Below are 19,547 nucleotides of genomic sequence, written 5' to 3'. Positions count from 1 at the left end.
TATTTTATCCCACCTCCTCCTCTCACTCTCCCCCTTCCTTAGTTTTTAATGTCCATTATACCACTTTATGACCACATATACCCCTTGTTTACCTCCAACTTATAAGTGAGAATATGTGTTATTTGTTTTTCCATTCACTTCACTTAGGATAATGGTCTCCAGTTCTATCCAAATTGCTGCAAAAGACATTATTTAATTCCTTTTTATGGCTGAGTAGCACTCCATAGTGTACATATACCACAGTTTATTTATGCACTCCTCAGTTGATGGGCACTTAGGTTGATTCCATAACTTTGCAATTATGAATTATGCTGTGATAAACATTCGGGTGCAGGGGTCTTTTTTATTTCTTTTCCTTTGGGTAGATCCCAGTAGTGGCATTGCTGGATCAAATGGTAGATCTACATTTATTTCTTTGAGGAATCCCTATACTGTTTTCCATAGACGTTGGAATGAGTGTCCCCTTTTGCCGCATCTGCTGTTTTTTGACTTTTTTTTGTTTTGTTTTTTTTTTTGTTTTTTGACTTTTTAATAATAGCCATTCTGACAAGGCTAAGGTGGTATCTCATTGTGGTTTTAATTTGCATTTCCCTGATGATTAGTCATGTTGAGTGTGTTTTCATATCTTTGCTGGCCATCTGTATGTCTTCTTTTGAAAAAAATCCCACTCATGTCTTTTGTCCACTTTTCAATGGGGTTGTTTTTCTCTTGCTGATTTGTTTGATTTCTTTGTAGATTCTGGATATTAGCCCTTTGTTGAATGTATGGTTTGACAATAATTTTTCCTATTCTGTAGGTTGTTGATTTACTCTGTTGATTATTTTCTTTGCTGTGCAGAAACGTTTTAGTTTAATTAAGATCCATTTATTTATTTTTGTCATTGCTATATTTGCTTTTGAGGTCTTAGTCATACATTTGTTGCCTAAGCCAATATCCAAAAGAGTTTTTCCTACTTTTTCTCTAGAATTTAAGCCAGCTCTGCCAGGCTCCAGCACTGGGGCTGCAGTGTGGGCCCGGGCTCTTGGTTCAGCAGTCACTTTTTTGAAAGACCAGGAGGCAGTGGAAAAAAGCTGCTGAATTCTAAGTGACAGTGACAACAGAGTTTCTAATCTCTGACAGGGTTTTTACAGTAGGCAGCTCTCAAGCTCCATGAGGGCAGAAGCAAGGCAGGCGGGAGGTGCTTGGGGATTCACCTCAGGAAGAATCCCTGAAGCCTCTTCCCGCTGGGGAGATCTGCGCCCCCTCCCCACTCCCAGTGCTCTCACCTCCTCCCCCAAAGCTTCAAACCTTCTGTCCCTAGGCTTGTTCTCTCCAAGATGGTAAAACAGAGTTTTCTGTTTCTTTCTTTGTTTTTAACTTTCATTTTTGCCTCTTTTAAAAAAAAAAAACCACCACCACCGCCAAACCAAATAAATTGAAACAAAGAAAGAAAACAATAAGCCTTTGATCAATGACTCTTTTTTTCTTTCAATTTTTATTGAATGCATAAGGCTTGAAGTCAGAGAGACTAAGGTTTGGTCCATCTGGCACTTGCAGGGTGAACTTGGACAAGGAATTTTATCTCTCTGAGTTCTAGTTTCTTCTTTTGTGAAATAGAGATAGTACAACCTCCACAAGGTGACGGTGGAGATTAAACAAGATAATGAATGTAAAGTGCTCAGCCCCAGCCCTGGTTCATCATAGCTGCTCCATACAGAGCACTGTATTTATTATTACTGATATTACTAACTCTGACACTTGGTGGCTCTCTCAGTGCTCCTGGGGAAGCTCCTTTAGGATGATAGGACCAGGCACTGCCACTCGTGGTCAGTTCAGGAGGTGGTCACGGGGGGGGGGGGGGGGGGGGCTTGCCGGGATGAAGGATCAGTTTAGCTAAGTGTGCACTCAGCTCACCTTGGTAAGTCAGACATGCCAGCTACTGCTTAGAGGATGTGTGTTTAGGTACTATCTTAGTCTGCCTGGGCTGCCATAGCAAGATACACTCATGGCTTCAGCAACTGAAACTTATTTCCCACAGTTTTGGAGGCCAGAAGTCCAAGATCAGGGAGCCAGTATGGTGGGGTCTGGTGAGGACTCTCTTCTTGGCTTGTGGATGGCTGCCTTCTTACTGTGTCCTCACATGGCTTTTCTTCTGTGCTGTGGGGACTGAGGGAGAGAAGGAGGGAGGGAGATACCTCTTCCCTCTTTCTCTCCTTGGAAGGGCACTAATCCTGTCATGGGAGCCCCACTCTCTTGACCTCATCTAACCCTGATCACATCCAAAGGCCTGTCTCCAGTGGCTATTACATTGAGATTCGGGCTTCAACATAAGAATTTGGAGGGGGGGGGCACAGACATTCAGTGCCAGGTATTCTATTTCCCAAGATCAAATAAAGTCTTTGGGGAAGTGAATGTTTGGGTAGAATGATGTTCAATCCGCAGCTCTCTGCACCGGCGCCACTGACCCTGTGTCTTCTGTGTGCAGCATGTCCTGTGCATGGCTGCTTAGACCCCTCCACACTCCCATATCATGGTGCTGTCATTACCCCACTTCCGCCAGGGTGAGAGCGGCTCAGGGAGGTGAAGTGGCACCCCCAGAGGACACGGCTGGGGAGGGGCGGCCTGAATTGAGCCCGGGGCTCTGCAGGCAAGTTCAGGGCTCCTTCTTTCCCCGCTCCCCCACTGCCAGAGAGCACCTGGCACCACGTGCTCCGCCAACCTGCTCTGCAGCAGGCCAGTGGCAGGTACATTTCTCATCGTTGAACTTCACACTTGCTAGGAGCAGCCCATGCACCGGCCCCTGGCTGGGACCAGGCCTTGGATGCCCCCAGGAGACAGAGACAGCTGTCTCTGCACTGTCTCTGAGCCCCGGTTTCCCCCCACACCCATGGTCTGCCTGGAATTGGCTCATGAGGACAAGGATCGATGAGCTCATTAGGTCTCGTCCTCTGGGAAAAGCCTGGCGGAGGGGCGGGGCAGCCGGCCAGGAGCAGGCTGGCCAGGGGAAGGGTGTCTGCTTTTGACAGAGGAGCTGAGGTGCCCCACGTTAGTGAGCTGACCTGGAACGCCTGAGGCCCCCGACAAGGAGCTGACAAGGGAGCTGCCTCTGCAGAAGGTGGTCCAGGGGCTGCGCTGGGTTATCTGGGAAGACGGAGACTGGGGTCTGGGGAGCTGAGTGGGGCTCAGGAGTCCAGGGAGAAGGCTCAGGGCCCAGACAGGGGGTAGGGGGTGGGAGGAGAGAAGCAGGGGCGCCCCAGCCCCAGGTCGGCACCTTCCAGAGTTGCCCTAGTCCCCGCAGCAGCCCCGCTGGGGAGGCAGTGTTAGTGCAATTTTGTTCAAGTGAAAGAAAAGGCTGAAAAGTGGCAGAAAGGGGACTTTAGCCGGTTGGTCACAGCTGAAGAGGGAGCACGTGGGTGGCCCTCAGTTGCATCCGGTCTGTGGACGAAGTTTGGCCCCGAGATCGTGAGGTGTTTTTGATTTTAGTCGAGTTAATTATCAACCTTTAAACATCAAGAGACTTTACACAAAACTAGGGACCGTGGGCTTCTTACACGGACATTCTGCACCACGTGGCCCACATTCCCGCAGCAAGCAGCGCCTCTGGGGTGCCCTGGGTCAAGCACACGCAGCTGGGGCTGAGGCCAGACTGTCGCCGTCCTGGAAGCCACAGTGTGGCGGTCACAGTCTCAGGGACTTTCCTCAGTGCTGGGGGGGCCCATCCTGTTCACACACCCCCGGCCAGGTGCCCGCCCACTGCAGGGACACCTTTCTGAGCCGCTGATCCCGGCCTGGGGACCTGGAGCCCCTGAATTCGAGCTGGGGGAGTCCCCCTGGGTGTCTTCCAAGAACTGCGTCTGAGGGGAAACAGAGCTTTTGGTAGTCAGTTATCCAAGGAAAGCAACGCCAAACGGTGTCAGAGCTAAAACGCAGCCCGCTGCTCCCATTCCCGCTTGGGCCTTGATAGGCCGAGACGTTTCCATTCTTTGTTTTCACGGCGATGTCAAACAGAAATGTTTTCCAAGTCCCTGGTGGCCCAGTGGCATGGAATGCGTCCTCCTCCCAGCCCTGGCATTAGCTATGGCTGTCACTTAGAGGAAAATTGAAATCTCTGTGTCTGATTCCCCCAGGCGCTGGCTGTGTTTGTGCTGGATTTGGGGCCCGGCGGGCTCGGCCAACTTAGAACAGCCCATTTAAAATCCAACTCTTTTATGTTCAAAAGTTTCAAAAATAGAAAGAACCAAGTTTAGAGATGGACATGCCACTTAAATGTCTATAGTTACGAGTTCTGTGTGTGGTGGCTCCGGGCCTCCCTGGGCCGGCGCCTGCTCCCACGGGGCCAGCACCCCCGCCTGCCTGCCACTTTCCCCACTCCCAGCTGAGCCCTAGAGAGCTTCTGAAATTGCTCCCGAGGAAACTGTATAGCAGCAAACAAAGTTTGAAGACCTAAGCCCAGCCAGGAAAAAAAACAGCCAACATCTATTTAATTTTATATCCTTAAATGCAGGATACTGATTCCTCAGTCATTTTCCCTCCATTTTTAAAATTATGATAACTTTGCAACATACAGAAAATGTGACATAATAGCACAATATGTACTATTATACCTCCTACCCAGTTCCCCAATTAATAACATTTTGCCATTTTTCCCCACTATCATTCTGTTTTCCCTTTTTCTTTCTTTTTTTTTTGAGATAGAGTCTTGCTCTGTCTCCCAGGCCAGAGTGCAGTGGTGTGATCATAGCTCACTGCAGCTTCAAACTCCTGGGCATAAAAGCTCCAACCGCTTCAGCCTCCCAAACCATGGGAACTACCAGCACTTGTGCCACCACACTTGGCTATTTTTTAAAATTGTTTTTTGTAGAGACTGCTGGTCTCGCTATATTGCCCAGGCTGGTTTTGAACTCCTGGCCTCAAGTGATCCTCCTGCCTGGACCTCCCAAAGTGCTGGGATTACAGGCATGAGCCACCACACCCCAGTGATCTTTTTGTTTTTCCTGAACTACTTGAAACTAAACTGAGTTTGTGACACTACAGACCCAAATATTTCAACATGCCCTTTCTGAGAATAAAGACATTCTCTTACATAGCCAAAATAATGTCATCCTACATAAACAATTAATCATACTTCCCTAATAGTGTCTACTATCCTGCCATATTCAAATTTCCCCGTAGCTCTCAAAATGTCTATTAGAGTCGGTGTTTTCCCGTGAAGCGGCATCTAACGACATTCACACGTGCTGGTTGTTTTGTCTTTTCGGAGTCTCCGCACGGGCACCCTCCCTGTGAGACAGGGACAGAGCACCGGGCCTGGCATCCTCCCGCTTTGCCCGCCCAGGAGGAGGGCCGCCTGCAGGCTGCCGCGCTCCCACACCGCAGCTGTCCCCGCCCCGCTCTCGGCCTCTGTCCACACCGCGGGCCCCACGCCCCACCTGCGGCGGGCCACCGGCTGCCCCACAGCGATTTCTCTCAAACACCCCCTGAGCATTTCACCTTGAAACCTTGGAAATCCTGGCACCGAGGCTGCAGGGTAGGTCTGGCATCCCAGCTGTCACCATCCCTGACGGACGCAAGCCTCTGTCCCCCTTCGTCCCCTGCGTGCTCCCTCGTGTCCCGGGCAACGCAGCCGCACGGAACTTCCCCTGAAAAGAGCCCCTCCGGCCTCCCTATGCTGACAGTCGCGGCTCCCTGTTCCGGGACACCCTTTCTTTCCGCGTTCTCTTGGCAGAGCCGCATTTGCTTTTCATAACCCAGTCATCGGCCGGGCCTTCCTCCCGCGCGCGGTCGGTCGCAGCGCATGCAGCACGCCAACCTTGCCCTCCGCGCGCCTCCCTGCGAGCACGCGCCTCCCCGCGAGCACGCACCACCTCCCTGCGACCACGCGCCTCCCCGCGAGCACGCGAGGCGGGCGGTTCGCTCCGGGCTGCGCCGCAGGAAGCCGTCTCGGACGCGCCTCCCTGAGCTGAGTCCGGCCGCGCGCAGCGGCGGGAGAACCGCGGCCGCACGGCCCCTTCCGCTTCCGGCGCGATGCCGAGGGTCTCGCTGCGCGTGCTGCCGCGCTCCCGCCCCCGCGTCGCGCGCCGGTGTATCCGCGTGGGGTCGGCTTCTAGCACGGCCGCGTGTGGCGTTTGCCAGGCTGGTGGATGTGAAGGTGTCGCGCCGTGACGTCCACGCACTTTTCCATGAATTAGCCGGAGGCCGGCATCTTCTCACATGTTGCTGGCAATTCAGCCTTCCTGTGCAGAGTCCCCTGTTCATTTTTCTCTCAGGCGATTTCCCTTCTTCAAAAGGAGGCCAGCATGGGGTTCGCTTGGGCATCCTGCTTCCTCACCACAGGTTGGAACATGGCAGCTGCCCGAGAAACTATGGCTCAATCGGTATGTGATGGTAGAGGCCAGGGGTCGTGTGATGGTAGAGGCCAGGGGTCGTGTGATGGTAGAGGCCAGGGGTAGTGTGGTGGTGGATGCCGGGGGGCGTGTGGTGGTGGAGGCCGGGGGGCGTGTGGTGGTGGAGGTCGGGGGGCGTGTGGTGGTGGAGGTCGGGGGGCGTGTGGTGGTTGAGGTCGGGGTGCGTGGTGGTGGAGGCCGGGGGCGCGTGGTGGTGGAGGCCCGGGGGCGTGTGGTGGTTGAGGTCGGGGTGCGTGGTGGTGGAGGTCGGGGGCACGTGGTGGTGGAGGCCGGGGGGGCGTGTGGTGGTTGAGGTCGGGGTGCGTGGTGGTGGAGGCCGGGGGCGCGTGGTGGTGGAGGCCGGGGGCGCGTGGTGGTGGAGGCCCGGGGGCGTGTGGTGGTGGAGGTCAGGGTGCGTGGTGGTGGAGGTCGGGGGGCGTGTGGTGGTTGAGGTCGGGGTGCGTGGTGGTGGAGGTCGGGGGGCGTGTGGTGGTTGAGGTCGGGGTGCGTGGTGGTGGAGGCCGGGGGCGTGTGGTGGTGGAGGTCGGGGTGCGTGGTGGTGGAGGCCGGGGGCGCGTGGTGGTGGAGGCCGGGGGGCGTGCGGTGGTGGAGGTCGGGGGCATGTGATGGTGGAGGCCGGGGGGCGTGTGGTGGTGGAGGACGGGGGGCGTGTGGTGGTGGAGGTCGGGGGGCTGTGGTGGTTGAGGTCAGGGCGTGTGGTGGTGGAGGTCGGGGGCATGTGATGGTGGAGGCCGGGGGGCGTGCGGTGGTGGAGGACGGGGGGCGTGTGGTGGTGGAGGACGGGGGGCGTGTGGTGGTGGAGGACGGGGGGCGTGTGGTGGTGGAGGTCGGGGGCGTGTGGTGGTGGAGGTCCGGGTGCGTGGTGGTGGAGGTCGGGGGGCTGTGGTGGTTGAGGTCAGGGCGTGTGGTGGTGGAGGTCGGGGGCATGTGATGGTGGAGGCCGGGGGGCGTGCGGTGGTGGAGGACGGGGGGCGTGTGGTGGTGGAGGTCGGGGGGCTGTGGTGGTTGAGGTCAGGGTGTGTGGTGGTGGAGGTCGGGGGCGTGTGGTGGTGGAGGCCGGGGGGCGTGTGGTGGTGGAGATCAACCACCAAGGTCTAGGAGTACAAAACTATCTCATGGGCTTGCTGCAGTGGCTCTGGGAGGCTGAGGCTTGAAGCTAGGAGCCCAAGACCAGCATGAGCTACATAGTGAGACCCCCATCTCTACCAAAAAATAAAAATAGAAATAACCAGGCATGGTAGTGTGCACCTGTAGTCCCAGCCACTGGAATGGCTGAGGCAGGAGGATCCCTTGAGCTCAGGGTTTGAGGTTGCTGTGACCTGCGATGATGCCACTGCACTCCAGCCCTGGTGACAGAACAAGACCTTGTCTCAGACAATAACAAAAACAAAAACAAACCTGTCCCGTGGCTGTGATTTAAATTTCTTTTCCTTAGATAGATTCTGACTTGCTGTTTCTAAATCAGTGCAGGCCAGAGTCGTGTTTTGGAGAGAGCGGCTGGTCAGGGGAGAGGCCCCCTCCATGGCGTGTGCGTGTCTGATGGCACCTGCAGAGGAGGCGAACTCTGAAGGCCTTGAGGGATCTATAGATACAAAGTGAAGGTCTCCTTGTCTCTCTGCCCCTTCGTGTCCACTTCATGCATGTGAAAAAGCAGGAGCCCTGGGAGGGAGCTGGGAATTTCATGGGAAGCAAGGAATGCTCTGTTCGGCCGGGCGTAGGAGCAAACCTGGAAACAGCAGGGCTGGAGCTGACAGAGTAGGCTGAGGTGGGCTCCAGAGGGCTGAGCGCTGGGCCCGAGGGGAGCCAAGCCTCCCAAGCTGTGTGCCCACTGCGTGGCAGCTCTCCCCGGCCACAGATGCGAGATCATGATGGCCTGAGTCTGCTCGTTGGCCGGTGGGGGAAGCCAGTTTCTGAGTAAAGATGATTGTTCCGTATAAATTGCAAAAACATTACTTCGGAATAAGCTGGAACCAACATCAGCCCAGTGATCTCAATGTCAAGAAGACAGCACACATCTGAACAACTGGCAGAGAGACTCAAGATACTGGCAAAATGTACACTTGATAAAGCACGAGACTTTGGAGCTGCAGATACAGAAAAGAGAGTCAGGTAAGCGAGCTGGGTGAAGCCCCAGAGCTGTCATTCACAGTTTTGGGACCTGGAGCCTGAGCCTAAACTGCACAATAGGCGTTCATAGCATGCATGTTGAAGGACTGCCAAGAAAAGGAAATGACAACACGAGTAAAGCACGTAGTGGAGTCTGGCACAGAGGAAGGGCCTAATAAACCTCCCGCTAAATTCTCCTTTCCCCTGTGTGTGCGTACGTGTGTATACAAGTGTGCACAGCTCATTTTTCTGAGTCCCCTGTCCCCGGCTCATGGCCTGGTTTTCCACACCCCTTCCATAGTGCCTTGCTCCATTTGGCCCAGCAACAAGCCCACACCGCCAGCTCTAACTGGGCACCCTCTGCAGTGCAGGACAGTGCACGGAGGATTGGAAAAAATAGTGGGGGTCGGGTGGGGAAAATCTGGAGACCCCAATCCCTGCTGTCTCTCAGCAGCTTCTACAGGAAGCCATCAGGGCCTTGGGCTGTTTGGAAGGGAAAGATATTTTCCTGTGGATTCTGTATGGCAGAAAGTAACAGGGCCTTCTAACAAATTATGTTTCAAGAGCAACGTGGCACATGAAGCCAGGCATGCACGCCCAGAGAGTGGTCGTTTTATTGATCAGCCCACTGTCTACTGAGCCTGTATTGTGTATCACACCCTGTGTCAGCTCTAGAGGTGCAGGAATACAATCAGTGACCAAGGATAGGCCAGAGCTCCACAGTGGACATCACAGCTGTCATGGTCCAGAGCTGCCTTGGAGCACAGCTACTTCTGTCATTTAAAGTGATTAAGTTTGAAAACAAACATTCACATGCAACTTTTCTAGCAATTCATCTGCACAGGCTGAGGTAGACGAGCATAATGTAGGAGCCAACAGAACGATTTCATTTTATATCCTCTGGGCTTGGGTTGAGCCCTCTGTCAGTTGCCCTCCTTCTGCAGGAATCTCAACATCTGCCCCCCTCCGTCTGTACAACTGGAAGAAAAGGTTTTGTCATGAGCTGTGCTGAGATTTGAGTCTCATACCCACAATCTGCACATTTTTCTTCTTTCCTATTTATTTGCTCCCTCACTATTTATGTGCATGTCTGTCTTCCTTCATTACTGTGTTTCCCCAAAAATAAGACCTACCCATAAAATAAGCCCTAGCAGGATTTCTAAGCATTTGCCCAATATAAGCCCTACTGCGAAAATCAGATGTAGTGATGGGTGTGGCTACACAGCATATCTGCACAACCCATGCATTTTGTCACGGAGCTGTAAAGAAGATGAGCAGCCCTTCTCATCTGCCCCATCGTGACAGCTACTATCCCAGAGGTGACCAGAAAGGTGCGGGCAGCCCCACCAACAAGGTTGGCTCCCCCTGTCAGGCCCTGGCCATCCTGTGCATGCTGCAAACTGAGGCTTTGAGGGGAAAATAACACATCCCCTGAAAATAAGCCCTAGGGTGTCTTCTTGAGGAAAAATAAATATAAGACCCTGTCTTATTTTCGGGGCAACATGGTATAAGGTGATGAGGGCAAGGACAGTTTCTGATGCACTCTTATAACACTGAAAGTAAGTAGCAAAGGTACTACACATCTCACTGAATATCTGATTAATTAAAAATATATATGCATTTATGCATATATTCTACTCATCATTGCATTTCTTTGTCTTAAAGTATCTGTTTTTGGAAACTTCTAGTAACATGGTGGATTGAGCTGATGCTACTGTATGGATACAATCATATAGAAATAATAAATAAAATATTATAAAACAGTTACATAGCCAAGTGCCTGAAAATAAAGGTGCAACTCTTTGAGATGGAAACAAAGATGAAACAGTAAAGCCAAAGCTATAAGAGAAAGCTGACCCAGTGGTGGCCCCAGGATCTGGTGACGGGAGTTACAAAGCTAGTGTGAGACGAAGAGACATCATCCATCCCTGGACAGGCCAGGGGAGCAGCAACCGCCTTGCACGAGGTCTGGAAACCTGAAGTATACACTGTCCTCATAGATGACAAATAAATGGAGAAGAAACTGGCAGGCTTTCTGTGGATTTTAGCTTAAAACTTAACTTTGAGCTCATGCCTGTAATCCTAGCACTCTGGGAGGCCGAGGCAGGCGGAGCACTCAAGGTCAGGAGTTCGAAACCAGCGTGAGCAAGAGCAAGACCCCATCTCCACTAAAAAGTAGAAAGAAATTAATTGGCCAATTAAGAATATATAGAAAAAATTAGCCAGGCATGGTGGCGCCTCAGCTACTCAGGAGGCTGAGGCAGAAGAATTGCTTGAGCCCAGGAGTTTGAGGTTGCTGTGAGCTAGGCTGACGCCACGGCACTCACTCTAGCCCAGGCAACAGAATGAGACTCTGTCTCAAAAAACCCCAAAAAACTTACCTTTGAGAAGTTACCACTTTGGTCTACACTGCACAGGGTGTGAGATCTGAATTTATATTACTGCACAAGAGAGGAACCTCTAACCTGAGTTACTAACACAAAAACAGGTGCAAAACCCTCAAGTCCCCTGGGGCTCTGGACAGAAGTAAGCCCCAAATTGCTATGTAGAGGCAATTTTACTGCCCAAGGCACACAGAACTCCTGAGGAATGAACAACCCCACCGAAGATGCGTTTAAAATTAAAAAGGCATTTAGACTACTGTATTATTCAGGGTCCTTTAGAGAGACAAAACAACTAGGATCTCTCTCTCTCGCTTGGTATATAGATATAGATATATGAGAGGGGATTTATTAGGGGAATTGACTCGCATGATTATAGAAGGTGAGAATTCCCACAATAGGCTGTCTGCAAGCGGAGACCCAGGGATGCTGGCAGCGTGGCTCAGCCCAAGTCCGAAAGCCTTAGAAGCAGGGAAGCCAATGGTGTAACTCAGATGGTGAGGGCCTGAGAACTAGAGAGTGGGTGGAGTGGGTGCTGGTGCCGGTTCTGGAGTCCAAAGGCCAGAAAATTTGGAATTCTGACGTGTCCAAGGGCAAGAGAAGAAAGGTGCCTCAGTTCTAGGAGAGAGAGTACAAATTCACCTTTCTCTGCCTTTTTTTTTTTGTCTAGGCCCCTGGGTGGTTGGATGGTGCCCATTCACATTGAGAGTGAATCTTCCTCACTCAGTCCACCAACTCACATGCCAATCTCCTCCAGAAACACCCTCATAGACATGCCCAGAAATAACACTTTCCAGCTATCATGGTATCCCTTAATCTAGTTAAGGGGATACCTAAAATTAACCATCACAACCACCTTAGGAATTGAACTACCACTAGGGAAAATCAGCAGCAGAACTGGTGTTCCAATAACTGGAAATAATGTAATTATCTGGAAATGAAGATAAAAACTAGTGTGCTTGATGTTATAAAAAAGAGATAAAGAAAACGAGAGAGAACATAATGAAAGAACAGGGAAGTATTATTTGACAGTAGGATTTGAGGAAAAAAACATATAAAACTTCTGAAAACTAAAAATATAGTCTTTGATTAAAAATCCAAGAAGAGGAATAAATAGTAGTTTAAACAGCTGATAAGAGACTTAGCAAAGTGAAGAATACATCTGAGGACATCACACAGACCATAGCAAAGAGAAAGAAAGAGACATGGAAAATATGAAAGCACAGTTGAACATCATGTAAGATAGAATAAGAATATTTTCATTACATATAATGGGAATTCTAGAACAAGAGCTAAAAGAAATGCAAGAGAAGAATATTTAAAGGAAGAATTCAAAGGGCTGAGAATTTTCCAGAAGTGAATTACCAAACTGAAGAACATATATAAATAAATCATATCTACCAAAGTCATACCTAGACCATCCAAGACAATGAAAACATCTTATAAGCTACTCGAGATAAAGAATATACAATTAGATTAACAAGAGACCTCTCATTGGCAACAAAAGATCCTGAAAACAATAGTGTAATATATTCAAAGTACTGGTGGAAATAGCTATTATTCTGGGATTGAATAAGAAAGTAAACGATGGTTCTAACTCCTACCTGGTGGCCCCACAATTGCCTGGTAGGCAGTGGCTCTCTTCTTAACAGGTGGCCTATCATCTATGCTTCTCCACTCCTAGGCAGCCCCACTCCTGGGCTCTGCTGCACCACTATAGGTGGGGGTATCTTCCTGATGTTACTACTCTCTATTATCCCTTTTAGCTTTTCCACACTTCTTAACAGTTGTCATATTAAATTCACTCCATTGAACTTCTTTGAGTGGGTTCTATTTTATGATTGGACCTGAAACTCTCTCCTGTTAATTTCCCTGTCATTGATTTGTTGAAAAACCCAGATCATTTGTCCTATGGAAAATCCTTGATTGTAGAATTAGCTAATAACTTCCTCCTGTGACATTTAATTGTCCCTCAACTTTCTATATTTCTTGAAAACTAACAGATGGATCTAGAGATGAAATTCAGAATAGATGCTTTGGACACCACCTCAAAGGTGGTGCTATTAACTTCCTACCACATGACATTGTTGAGCAGATAGCATCTGGCTGTCACACACTCCAAGATTGATCAGAAGCTTCAGGTGGTGTCAGCCCAGTGACTCCTTTTCCTTGCCAACCTAGTGGCTTTTGGCAACTATTAATGGCAATGATTGCCTAGATCTGTTATTTTATTAGCCATTGTAAAATAGCCATTTTTAATCTATCATGCTTTCTGCATCTATATATAAAGAAGAACTTCCTTTCATCAAGTATTTTGTTATCTTGATATATAAGCAATATGCTTTAATTCTTTTTTTTTTTTTTTTTTTTGAGACAGAGTCTCGATTTGTTGCCCAGGCTAGAGTGAGTGCCATAGCGTCAGCCTAGCTCACGGCAACCTCAAACTCCTGGGCTCAAGCAATCCTACTGCCTCAGGCTGCCGAGTAGCTGGGACTATAGGCATGCGCTATCATGCTCGGCTGATTTTTTCTATATATATTAGTTGGCCAATTAATGTCTTTCTATTTATAGTAGAGATGGGGTCTCACTCTTGCTCAGGGTGGTTTCGAACTCCTGACCTTGAGCAATCTGCCCGCCTCGGCCTCCCAGAGTGCTAGGATTACAGGTGTGAGCCACCGTGCCTAGCCCAATATGCTTTAATTCTTTACTTTATCAAACCTGAGTTGATGTTCTAAAAACTACCAATGTCTTTTTAAGTGTGATGAAGATCTCATGAAATTTTATGTATTTGATGTTCTTTTTCTAGTTCCTTAAGATATAAAGTAAGGTTGTTGATTTGAGATCTTCTTTTTTTAATGTAAGCTTTTATAGCCATAAAATTCCCTCTTAGCATTGCATTCACTGCATTTTATACATTTTGTTATGCTATATTTTCATGTTAATTTGTCTCAAAACATTTTAAAATTTCTTCTTTGACCCATTGGCTGTTTAAGAGTGTGTTGTTGCCGGGCGCTGTGGCTCACGCCTGTAATCCTAGCTCTTGGGAGGCCCAGGCGGGCGGATTGCTCAAGGTCAGGAGTTCAAAACCAGCCTGAGCAAGAGCGAGACCCCGTCTCTACTATAAATAGAAAGAAATTAATTGGCCAACTGATATATATATAAAAAATTAGCCGGGCATGGTGGCGCATGCCTGTAGTCCCAGCTACCCAGGAGGCTGAGGCAGAAGGATCACTCAAGCCCAGGAGTTTGAGGTTGCTGTGAGCTAGGCTGATGCCACGGCACTCACTCTAGCCTGGGCAACAAAGCGAGACTCTGTCTCAAAAAAAAAAAAAAAAAAAAAAAAAAAGAGTGTGTTGTTTAATTTTCACATATTTGTGAATTTTTCAGTTTTCCTTCAGCCTTGATTTCTAGTTTCATATAATTTTCATGAGAAAAAAATACTGCAAATCTTTTAACATTTATTGGGACTTATTTTGTAACCTAAGACATGATTTATCCTGAAGAATATTTCATGTGCACTTGAGAAAAATGTGTATGCTTCTGTAGGTAGGTGGAGTGTTCTCTCTATATATGGTAGGTACAATTGGTCTATAGTGTTCAAGTCCTCTGTTTCTTTATTGATCTTCTGTGTAGTCATTTTATCCATTATTGAAAATAATGAGTATTGAATCTCCTACTATCACTGCAGAGCTATTTCTCCCTTCAATTATGTTTATGTTTACTTCATATATTTTGAGTCTTTGATGTGTGGTGCACATATGTCTACAATTAGTATATCTTCTTGGTGAATTAATGTCTTAAAAATCAATACATGATATTGTTCATCATCTCTTGTTATAGTTTTTGACTTAGAGTCCATCTTGTCTAATATTAGTATTGCCACCTTTGTTCTTTTCTAGTTACTATTTGTGTGGGATATATTTTTCTATCCTTCCACTTTGAACTTATGCCTGTCCTTAGACCTAAAGTGCTCTTATGGACAACATATGTTTTTTGTTCATTTTTGTTCAAATTAATCTATTCAGCCAATCCATATCTTTTCTTTAGATTACTATTTTATAATTTGTTTTCCATAAGTCATAGCTTTTTTTTTTTTTTTTTTTTTTTTTTTAAACAGACCTGTGCAACCATGAGGATCGCATTGATTTGTGTGAGGGAGTTGTTAGGTCTGTCTTTTTTTTTTTTTTTTTTTTGAGACAGAGTCTCACTTTGTTGCCCAGGCTAGAGTGAGTGCCGTGGCGTCAGCCTGGCTCACAGCAACCTCAATCTCTGGGGCTCAGGGATCCTACTGCCTCAGCCTCCCGAGTAGCTGGGACTACAGGCATGCGCCACCATGCCCGGCTAATTTTTTGTATATATATTTTTAGTTGGTCAATTAATTTATTTCTATTTTTGGTAGAGACGGGGTCTCACTCAGGCTGGTTTCGAACTCCTGACCTTGAGCAATCCACCCGCCTCGGCCTCCCAAAGTGCTAGGATTACAGGCATGAGCCACCACGCCCAGCCAAGTCATAGCTTTTGTGTCTCTTATTTCTCTTATTACTGCTTTCTTTGGTGTTTATTTTTTGTAGTGATACATTTTTATTCCTTTCTCATTTCTTTTCATATATGCTATACATATATTTAATATTTTCTTTGTGGTTATCTCATGGTGATTATACCATGCTGAAGTTATAACAATCTATTTGAAATTGATACCAAGTTAACTTTACATACAAAACCTTTACTCTTTACTTACAGCCCTGCCCTCCCCTCCTTATCTTATTGATGTTATATGTTACATCTGTATGTATTGTGTACCCATTAGCACAGATTTTAAATTATTTTTCATGATTTTCTTTCTTAAATCCTATAAAAGAATAAAAAGTAAAGTTCTAACCTAAAAGTACAGTCATAGTAGCTTTTATAATTGCCCACATATTTACCTTCCCAAAGAACTTTACATTTTCATATGGTTTTGAGTTACTGTCAAGTGTTTTTTCATTTCAACCTAAAGAACTTCCTTTAACATTTTTCATAGGGCAGATTTGATAAAAATGAACTCCCTCAGCTTTTGTTTATCTGGGAATTTTTATATTTATGTCTCATTTTTGAAGGTCAGTTTTGCTAGATTTAGAATTTTTGGTTTTGGTTCACACTTTGGTTCACACTTTTTGGTTCACACTTTTTTGTTTTTGCTTTTTTTAAAATCACTTTAAATATATATTCCCACTGTCTTCTGGCTTACAAGATTTCTGCTGAGAAATATTTTGATGATCTTATCAACATGGCTTGTATGGGATGAGTCATTTTTCTTTTGCTGCTTTCAAGATTCCCTTGCATTTGCCTTTGCAGTTTGATTATGATGTAACTCAGTGTGGTTCTTTTTGAGTGCATCCTACCTGAAGCTCACTGAGTTTTTTGTATTTGTATATTCCTATGTTTCTTCAAATTCGGGACATTTTTTGGCCATTACTTCTTCAAACAAACTCTTTTCCAATTTCTCTCTATCTTTCCTTCTGGGACTCACATAGCATGTGTATTGGTTTGCTTAATGTCCCAGAGATTCTTTAGGCTCTGTTTGGTTTTCTTTATTCCTTTTCTTTTTGCTCCTCAGATTCAATAACGTCAAATGACCTATCTTCAAATTCACAGATTATTTCTTCTGCCTGTTTGAGTCTGTAGTTGAACACCTCTAGTAAATTTTTCTATTCAGACATTTTATTTTTTAGTTCCAGAATTTTTATTTAGTTTTTTTTATAATTTCTCTCTTTGCTGTTATTCTTATTTTTCCCTATATTTTCCCAATTCCTTTAGCTCATCATTTTGTATTTTCTATGAGCTCTTTCAGCATTTTTAAGCCAGTTGTTGTCTTTGTCTAGTAAATCTGGTGCCAGCGTTTCTTCAGAGATGGTTTCTGACACTTTATTTTTTTCCATTGAATGGGTTATGATTTCCTGTTACTTTGTAAGCCTTTTTTTAAAATGACAATTCTTTTAAAAAGCCGTTTCTCTCAGATTTTGCAGATGGAGAAGTCCTTCAATAATTAACAAGGTAAGTTATGAGTTTTGGGATCAGCCCAGGATGAACACATAAGGTCATCTCAGGCCTTTTCTGGGCCTGCATCTGGCCTGGGTCTCCTGTCTGTGTGTTTTTCCCCCTGGTTCTCCCACATGCACAACTGCTTTTAAATATCTCAATTTCTCAAAGAGTCTTACCCTAGCTTCTTCTCAGGGTCTTAGATGTCCTAGTGTATTCCTTTATCCATAGCCTCCCTTCCCCCCAGTCAGTGCATCTGTAGGTGTACGGTCCCCTTCCAGTTTTCATGAGTAGTGCTTGCCACTTCTTGGGGCTTTTCCCAGCCTGGTATCCAAGCTAGTCCACTTTCCTCTATCTGAGCTGTGAGTTAGGTAAAACAGAAACCAGCCCTTCAGGCAGTCCCCAGACACATGTTAAAACATTGCAAATAAAGTCTTCTCTGCTTCCTTCAGTCTGAACGATGGACTTGGGAGCTGAGTTGTGGTTTTCTTCAAACACGCTATGCCGAGGAGGGTGTGGGACAAAGGCAAGTAAACATTCCACAAAATTTCCTGCTGTTTTGAATGTGTTTTTTTTCTTGACTGAGTATTCACTTAGTTGCTGAAGACCTTTGCATGCTTTCCAGAGCTCCTATGAAGTTATATTAACCAGTCTCTAGGTGCTATTTTGATGTTTACATGTGGGAAAAAGGGCCTGGAGCCACTCAGTCTGCCATCTTGCTCATTTCACTCCCTGCTTGTGCCTGTTTGAGTTGTTTCATCTGTTGAAAACTTAAAGAGCCTGATGAATTTCCTTATTATTTATGCAATAAAATTCAAGCTTAGATTATAGTATTCAACATGCACAGCTAAAAGGTGAATGACCTGAGACTTGAACCCAGGTTGTCCAAGTCTAATTTTTTGTGTCCTCTAAGGCAGTGCTCTTCAAACTTGACATTCACACCAATCCCCTGGGGATCTTGTTGAAATGCACATTCTCATTCAGGACATCTGGGGTGGGACCTGAGACACCGAACTTCTCACAAGCACCAAAGTGAAGCCGATGCTGCTGGTTTGTGGACCACAACTTGAGTATGTCATGGTGGCAATAATAACAGCCTTGAGAGGGGGAGATAACCAGCTCAAGTGATCTCTGGTTAGTGTTTTCTGAATGTGAAATGTGTGCTTCTTTTCCTGTATTATATAAAGCTGAGGTGGGGAAAAATGTTAATCTGGAACAAAAGATACAAAGGCTAGAGCACAGGGTTTCTGGGCTGTTTCCTCTCGTAGTAATGAAGGTACCCTGAATTTAAATGCAACTCCTAGACTCTCTCAAGGCATTCCAAAATTGCAGGCCAATACTTGGAATCCCAGAGCACCCCTCATTAGAAGGGATTTTAAGTGGCCTGTGCCTTGAGTAACAAATGCTGGAGAAGTCCTGCTCAGCCCTGCAAAGGGAGCCAATCTGAAGGACTTTTGAAGAAGGGCCTCTCCCATGCAATGCCCTTGAGGAGTAGACAACGGCCTCCAACAGAAATGTATGTCCGTCTGTGAGTCAGTCAGTCAAGTGAGACGGAAGAGGTACTGCAGGGTGGGGGCCAACATCATAAGTGTCAGAGGAGGCCTCCAAAGCCCTCTTTTCCTGCACGAAGCTGTCCTTGTACTGCTCCCAGGAGTTGGCCAGCCAAGAATGGGTGTGTCTGGGCTGTGCTTGTGAGAAGAGTGTGAGGAGTGAGGACGGAGCAGGGGCTGGTGAGGCTGGGAACAGACGATCCACAGGTGCACACTGAGCGAAAAGCTGCATTTCCTCTGCTCAGCGCAGGCCCATCGAGTCAGCAGCTTGGTCTCTGACCCCCCACGGGGCAGGGAGTTGCCACACACACAGCACACTGATCTGTCCCTGGGCTGAGGGATCTGCCAGTGTGGCTTTGCTTTGGACAAATGTTAAAATATTCTTCCTCTAGACCAGCTAAGTTTGTGGGATGTGCGAAAGGAGTTGACAGCCAGCGTCAGGGATCACAGGAAAGCGGTGGTCATTCCTGCCTCTTACCCAGCGCAGGGCCAGGGAACAAGAGCAAACAGGAGGCCGCAGCCCCAGCCAGCAGACTGAGCCCTGCTGCTCCCTTCCAGGCAGCCCAGGGCGGGTCCCTCCCTCTCTCAGCATCCTTTCTTCATCTGATCACGGCCCTGTGTCGGGAGGGCCCTAAGTAGTGTTTGTAGTCAGGAGAAATTTGGAAATAGGTGTAAAGACATCTTTATTAAAAACAAACACTGTGTGCAATGCAGGGTTCCAGGTGAAGTGAGTATCCTCGACTGAGCTGAGTGGACATTAGGTCATGAGAGCGTCTCGGGGCCAGATTCACATTGACTTAATAACAGATGAAGTGAGGGGCCACCCAGGATGTGCCGGGCCCAGGGAACATGTTATAGGGAAGGGTGAGGAGGCGTCATCCTGTTTGCATTGTCTTCCATCGGCCTATTTTGGTCTCTAAAGTCTTGTTTGTGCCATTGAAGGTTCCTGATTAGAAGGTTCCAGTTGGCCCCATACAAATCCTTTAGACAATACCACACAAGCAGAGAGTAGCTGGTATGTTTCTGGATTATGAAATAACAAAAACAAAACAAAAACCCCCACTGAAAACAGAAGTGACTACAAATCCATGATTTCCCAGGCCGATCTG

Source organism: Microcebus murinus, chromosome 9, assembly GCF_040939455.1.
Source record: "Microcebus murinus isolate Inina chromosome 9, M.murinus_Inina_mat1.0, whole genome shotgun sequence".
NCBI classification, from domain to species: Eukaryota; Metazoa; Chordata; class Mammalia; order Primates; family Cheirogaleidae; genus Microcebus; species Microcebus murinus.
This window is presented reverse-complemented; position numbering follows the sequence as displayed.